The 7,654-nt window shown below is 43.9% G+C and overlaps 1 long non-coding RNA gene across 1 annotated transcript; it reads right to left on the reverse strand.

Moving 5' to 3' along the window:
- Positions 1–256: 256 nt before the first annotated feature.
- On the reverse strand, positions 257–7,404 carry LOC123502348. The gene is made up of 4 exons (XR_006673964.1): positions 7,350–7,404; positions 1,690–1,773; positions 1,266–1,454; positions 257–313 (listed from the first exon to the last, which is right to left on the reverse strand). It is a non-coding gene; the product is annotated as an uncharacterized LOC123502348 (long non-coding RNA).
- Between the last annotated feature and the right edge of the window lie 250 nt (positions 7,405–7,654).

The following is a 7,654-nucleotide window of genomic DNA, read 5'->3' on the forward strand; positions in this document are numbered from 1 at the left end:
AACACTCTCAAAATACGTAAAATATACCTAAAAGATCTAACATATACTGAAAACAAACGAAATGAACCCCAAAGCATACTTATAACACTCCAAACAGTCTGCAACACTAATGAACAAGCTTAAAATACCCCAAATCTATCCCAAAACCAACAGTATGCATTATAAACAACGTTAGGATTAAAAGGGGACACTTACCTAAATATTACACCTTGGCTTCTTCTCCTATTCCACCTTTATTTCTCATTTTTTCTTCATCCTTCTCCATTGTTACTCCTTCTTCTTCCTCCTCCTCCTTCCATCCACACGTCTGAGCCTAGAAACACATCAAAATGTTAGATATTAGACAAAAATTCAGGAAATGGAGGGTGACTTAAGTATTGTAGCTTTGCTGCTGCTCCTCTTTCTCCTCCATTTCTCCTTTCTTCCTCCTTATCCTCCTTTATTTCTCCTTTCTTCCTCCTTCTGCTACAATTATCTACACACCTGAACCTCGAAACACGCAAAAACACGTAGAAATCACTAGATATTAGGCAAAATATTGACGAACTGCGGATTTGGAAAAGTGGCGCCAACCCTGGGCCTATGGTGAGTCACTACCTGGGTGGGCTGTGGTCTTCCGAGAGAACGGGAACGGGGGGACTCGGCTAAATTACGTAAATCATTTGATTTCAAAAATGACTTTTAGAAAAAACGAAGCCACGGCCAAATGCTTGTTATTTTATGACGTGATAAATACTTAAACTAATTTTGAAAATATCAAAATATCTCCAGCTTAACTGGTTTTTAAAAAAGGTCTAAATTAAGTACGTTAAAAGTACAAAAACATTTTAACCCATAAATCTCTTAAAACGTCCTGTAAAGTCAAGCCATTTTCACTTGGCAAGTATTTTATCACACTTCTGGGAGTCTGAGCTATCTTTTAGGGCATTCTACAGCGAGTTAGACCGAGAAGCAGAAACGTGAGCAAATAAAATAATGAAAAATAAGAGCTTTTTTACAACAGCCCCAAACACCATTTCAAAGTCCACATATTTCACTCATTAGATTGATTTCACACTTAAAAGAGGACAGGCACTCTTTTGCTACCATAAAGGCCCACTTATACCTTGAAATGAAAAAGCTCAAAACTCCAGGTGGGAAATTTTGAGCGTTAAAAGCCTTTAACATACGCCATAAAACACCACTAAACGCCACATATTTACCCAGCACAGGCGCGGAACACACTTCAAACACGACGAAACATTTATAGAAACCATAAAACATACCATGGAAGCGCAATATTACCGTCAGGAAATATTCGAAAAAAAAGTATTTGACCCAGCAGGCTGGCGATAGAAGGGTGATGGCGTGGGTAGGGTGATGGCTAGGGGACCGCCGGGGGGAGGCGGCCCGGGAAAAACCCCGGGAACAGTGGCGGCAGGACATCCATATATAGTCTTTATCATCTCACCAAACTAAAATTAAGCCACAGAGAGAAATTTTGACTAGGCTATATGAAATGTTAGACTGGTGGCTGCATTCTGACACATGTTTGGCCTATGGTAAATGAAGGAAACAAATATGAGAGGGTAATACAGACGCCTTGCTCTTTTTGATGCTCCTTATACCATTACTTTAAAATATTTGCGTACTGTTTTCACTCTCATATGTAAAGAAAACCTAACCTTAACTGAATAGCCTTATAAATACCTTTAATAGACGAAGATTAGGCAGTGTGGAGTGTTGTGGTGAAGGCTTGCCACTGCGTCTCTTGGTGCTGGTGCTTCTTGAAAACTGTCGGTAATATAGCAACACTTCACTTTATTTGTGTGTGTGTGTGTGTGTGTGTGTGTGTGTGTGTGTGTGTGTGTGTCTCTGGGTGTGGGTGTGCATGGGTCAGTATAGCCCACCGCCACAACTGTGTTCACCACCACCACCGCTAAGAGACTACTGCCGTAGCAAAAGGTTGTCTGTGAAGACAGGACGCATGTATATATGTTTATGATAACTATCTGTTACTAAATCTCTTATTAATGAGACGCTATGCTTATACAAATACCACATGTCGATTTATTGGTTATTGTGACATCTTCCTCTTCGTTATCGTGTCCAGCTTTTGTTATTTGTCAAAGCAGGAAATATTAAATTGTATCTTGTTGTACAGCGAGTGTTGGCAACTCCGCGAGGCAATAAACAAGGTGCTTAAAAGGCAGACTGTACTATTTTTCTCATTCTCTATTTCTACCGCCTGATATACGAGTATTTCTGACAATAAACCAGGGTGACAGGACACTAAGTAGAGGAATATAGACTTTTTTCTATCTACATACACATCTATATTGTTATTTATATACGAATTTATTGACTTATCTATCTGCCTGCCTATCCATCTATCTGTTTGTTTGTCCAACTGTCCATTTCCGTATCTATCAACCCATCAAATTACCCGCTTATCCATCTATCTTCACACAAGCATATAAATACCACCACCGCCACTACCACCACCACCACCACCACAACCACTGCCAGTTCCCGCACCTGCTCATCTTCGCCCTCATGAACGGGAGTGTGTCAGTGATAGGCGAGGGACACAACGGCTCATCAATTGCATCGCCAACCTTCGCCTACTGTTTCGTGTCAACCGGGAGTCCCTGACGACACATCCCTCCCAACCTACACGCTTTCGGACCCACGTAGCACGGGCGTGGGCGTGGGTGGAATCGTGGGTGACATATACGTGGTGTCAGGCGCTTATCCGATTCCCTTTGCCTCTGTCGTCTTCATTGGTTCTCTACACACTTGTCAGGTCCTACACGTGCACACTCGCGTACGGCAACACGTGCCTGGCCACGCGCACCACATACCTCCTACGGTACACTTCTAAGTGCCTTCGTACCGCGCGATGCTTTTTCTGCCAAGGACAGGCGCCGTTTGTCAAACAGACAATCAACCAGTGTGTCAGACAGTCAGTTAGTCAATCATTCAGTCATTCAGTCAGTTAGCCAAATAGTCAGTCAGCCAGATAGTCAGTCATTTAGTTAGTATTTTATTCATTTAATCAGTCAGTCAGTCAGTCACGCAGCGATAACTTGGTTGACGCATTACTGACGCAGCAAGGATTTGGTTGATTGGGTGGCGGGAACAGGGAGGAGCTACCTACACCTGCTCATGAGTTATTACCGCTCTCACTTTGGCTCCTGAGCATCATGAGTCAACAACTCCTGCACCAGATGGTCCTGCTCCATGGACAACTGGCTGTGCTGGATGCTGATGTTGCTGCTGTTGTGCTGGCTAAGAGAAGACGGAGAAAAAGAAGAAGAAAAGATAGAAGTTAATTTGGGCAGCATGACGTTATGAGGATAATGAATATAATGATGTAAGAGCTGGAGAACCACTGATGAGAGAGAGAGGCGAGAACTGAAGTGACAGGAAGCAGCACTTCCTGCTTGCGTCACGTGAGCGTATTGCGCGCTGGTTGGGCACGTGGTAAGAACCCAGTGAGCATGGCGGGAACTTAGTGAGCGTGGCGGGAGCCTGATCACATGCGTGTTATGACCGTAGTTAAACCCGATTGGACACAGTGATATCGTAGGGATATCAAGGGACGTACGCAGTAAAGGCTTGGTAGATACGTAGCAGTGGAGGGATTTCGCAATTCCACCACGTCTCCACTACGTCCTCAAAAATGTTATGAACGTGTTGAGAACCTGCTGCGCGTAGTAAGGACCGCCTCTGGTGTGATGGGGCCTTGACACGGAGAGTTTATCCCTGTCAGTGACGCACACCAAACTTGTCTCGGGAGCCTCGCTCGTCTCCTCTCCACCTCCCCCTCCCCCGCTGTTCCCCACACTCTCATCACTCGCCTTTTAAATCTCATTGATGTTTACTTGATTGATTGATAAGTTTATTGTTGTAGCAGTGTATACACCATCGAACTGTTGTCCATTTACGTATGAATGAACCTATCAAATTACCAGCTTATGTATCTATCTATCTACACACAAGCATGTAGATATCTCCACCAGCACCGCCAACACCCACACCTGCCCACCTTCGCCATCATGGACGGCAGTGTGTCAGTTTACATATTACTATAAAAAAAAAAGTCTGACCGAGCTTAATTTACGGCTATGGGGGGGCGAGGGGAACTCTACAGTGTTGCCACGTTTCCAAAAAATGCGATGTGAAATGGAAGTTATTGGTGTACAAGGCATCGCAAATACCATCAGTTCAGATGTATAAAATTTCGACTTGTGTATATAGATGGCTGAATCAACAGTAACCATCATATACATAAAAAAACTATATAGTACCATACAAACATGGCATACATATTCAACAGTGTTGCTGATATCAACTGTAGTAACTTATAATGGTACTTAGCGTATGTTTAGGGTGTGTAATAATATCAGCGTTACAGATATAAGATAATGAGCATGGAAAAAAGAAATAATCTATTATCCAAAGTAAAAAAAAATAGTAGAAGTCTTGTGAGTGGCGGCAATACTGATGAACCCAGCCTGGCCAGCCTGATAGCCTCACCTTGTAGTACCAGATGTTGCTATAATTATAAGATAAAATGCTCACATGTACTGGCTTTTACAGTAATTTCAAGACATGATCCGTAAGCCAAGCTAATGTGTAATTTCTATTTTTACAAAATAGTAGGTACATATCAATACCTAAGTGAAAAAAAAAAAAAAAAACATTGCGAGCGGCAACTCTTCCACACCCAGCTGGTGGCCTTGACACATTGGTGGTGGCGACGTGACTGACCTCGTGCCACTCACTTCCTTATTGTTCTTTGCACAGACAGTATGGCAGCCCATTCAAGCCATTCCTCACATTTACACAGCCAGGCTAAAGAAATGGTCTTCCATGTAAGGCAATATTTTCAAGAGGAGAAGGATAAGGAGCTGTTCTCCAAGGCTTGTCAAGGTTGTGTCTCGCACTGCTGCAGCAACGAAGCTTAGCGAGAGCAGTGGAAAAATGTCGAAAGCAGCAAGAGAAAATGAAGAAAATCAACGTCCCCAGTTTAACTCAGCCAAGAAGAGGGAACGTGCAACACCGGTCTCTGATTTCTTTGATAACTTCAATGAAGGAAGGAGTCTTGCGAAGGACAGTACTCGGTTTTACGAGAGGAAGGAAATTCCCACCCTGGACAAGATTTATGCAGCTGTTAAATCCGATCTCTCGTATCGTGGCAGCCGTGAAATATTAAGAACAGTACTGAAGAGAATCGGGTTTCGATATGGAAAGGTTGATGGACGAAGATTCCTAATGGAAAAAGATGATGTCACACATGCAAGGTTGATTTTCTTGCACGAAATGAAGAAACACAGAAGTTCAGGGAAAAGCATCGTCTACTTGGATGAAACCTGGATTAACCAAAATTACTCAATGTCCAAATGGTGGGTAGACAGCACGGCAGAGAAGGCCACGGGAGTGAGGGTGCCCACGGGGAAGGGTTCCCGCTTGATTTTGCTTCACGCAGGAACGAGAGATGGATTTGTCCCTGGAGCAACCCTCGTTTTCCAAGCAAAGAAGAATGTTGGTGATTACCATGAGCAAATGAATGCGGACACCTTTGAGAAGTGGTTTAAGTCCCAACTACTGCCCAACATTCCATCCTCTTCAGTCATAGTGATGGATAATGCATCCTATCACTCAAGGAAAGTGGATAAGCCACCAACTACTGCAAACAAGAAAGCAGAGATCCAAGAATGGCTGGAGAAGAAGGGTGTTGCAGTGCCAGACGGTCTACTTAAGACTCAACTCCTGCATCTTGTCACTCGCCACACTGCAGCCGCTCACACACAATATGTCATTGATAAGACTGCCTCAGAACATGGGCATAAGGTTGTACGCTTACCCCATACCACTGCAACTATAACCCAATAGAACTGATTTGGGCACAGGTTAAAGGTTAATATGTGGCAAAGAGAAACACCTTTAAGATTGCAGACCTGAAGCCACTCGTCCAGGAGAGTCTCAACAGCATCACGGCAGACAACTGGAAAAATGCTGTGAGACACTCTGAGGATTACAAGTGAATGATGAACAGAGAGATATGGTGATTGACCATTATCTCCACTCGTTCACAATCACTCTCTCATCTGATGAAGAGTCGTCAGAACTCTTTTATCATATACACAGGAATAAGGACTACTGGGGACACCTCTTTAAAAAAAACGCACAACACAAATACCTCATGGGTGGTGTGGAAAATTGTCAAATTTAATATATATATATATATATATATATATATATATATATATATATATATATATATATATATATATATATATATATATATATATATATATAAAAATCTTACTAAAAAATCAGAGAGAGAGAGAGAGAGAGAGAGAGAGAGTGTGTGTGTGTGTGTGAGTGAGAGAGTGTGTGTGTAACAGTAGTGAAAACGTGGCAACACTGTACAGAGACGCTCGCCCCCCATGGCCGTAAATTAAGGCTGGTCAGACTATATAGTATTTCCATGCCACTATATTGTAGCATCATATCACCTCAGACGCTGGTCAACAAGACAGCAAGGAGACCAGACCAGACAAGACGAGAGACAGCAAGAGAGAGAGAGAGAGAGAGAGAGAGAGAGAGAGAGAGAGAGAGAGAGAGAGAGAGAGAGAGAGAGAGAGAGAGAGAGAGAGAGAGAGAGAGAGAGAGAGAGAGAGAGAGAGAGAGAGAAAGAGAGAGAGAGAGACAAACACACACACACACACAAAGCTATGGGCGGCGTCAACAGCTCCACACCCACTGCCGCCCACATCTGTCCCGCCCATGCATGCTCACGCCCAGGTTTCCCCAGTCAGCCCATACGCCTCCGCAGCCGCCCTCACTATATAATGAAGTGACTCAAGACACACAGATCCACGTGTTCCGGAGAAAACTGACGTCTGGCAGAGAGAGAGAGAGAGAGAGAGAGAGAGAGAGAGAGAGAGAGAGAGAGAGAGAGAGAGAGAGAGAGAGAGAGAGAGAGAGGAGAAATGACAACAGACACACACACATAACACCTACAGTACACAACCACCCTCTCCACGCATTATAACTACCATACGCCTAATTAACTACCTTAACTACCCTCCACCAGCTAACTGTCCACATGTGACTCCTTCAATGCACGACACACCTTCCTAGTACAGCCTGTCCACCCCGTCACTGTCCCATCACCGTCCCATCACTAATGACACTGTGGCACCATTAATTCACTACCCTTCACTATCCACTCACTCCCACACGTCACGTCACCCCTTCAGTGCATTATTATACAGCTTTCTATTAAACTATCCGCCCCATTACCGTCCCATCACTGTCCCATCATGTTTGTTCCTCCACTCTATTAATAGACTCACCCTTTCACTGAGCAGGTGGAGCTGGTGGACTAGGTGGGGCAAGTGGGGCGGTCACCGTGTTCACAGGTCTCGTGTCTGGTGAGGAAATGGACGTCTGGTCACTGGCGGTGGTGGTGGTGGTGGTGGTGGGCAGTTGCCAAATGGAAATATTGTACGTCACCAGATCCACCTTGAAAAGCCGCAAAAAGGTCGCTAAATCATTGTTGTACATGCTACAAATGTTCCTACACGAAGTAATTGTCTTGACTTACACATAGGCTAATCAGTATAGGGCCCCGTTGACTCTAATAAGGACCGTTTATCCC

The sequence above is a fragment of the Portunus trituberculatus genome, chromosome 11, assembly GCF_017591435.1.
Source record: "Portunus trituberculatus isolate SZX2019 chromosome 11, ASM1759143v1, whole genome shotgun sequence".
In the NCBI taxonomy this organism is placed as follows: domain Eukaryota; kingdom Metazoa; phylum Arthropoda; class Malacostraca; order Decapoda; family Portunidae; genus Portunus; species Portunus trituberculatus.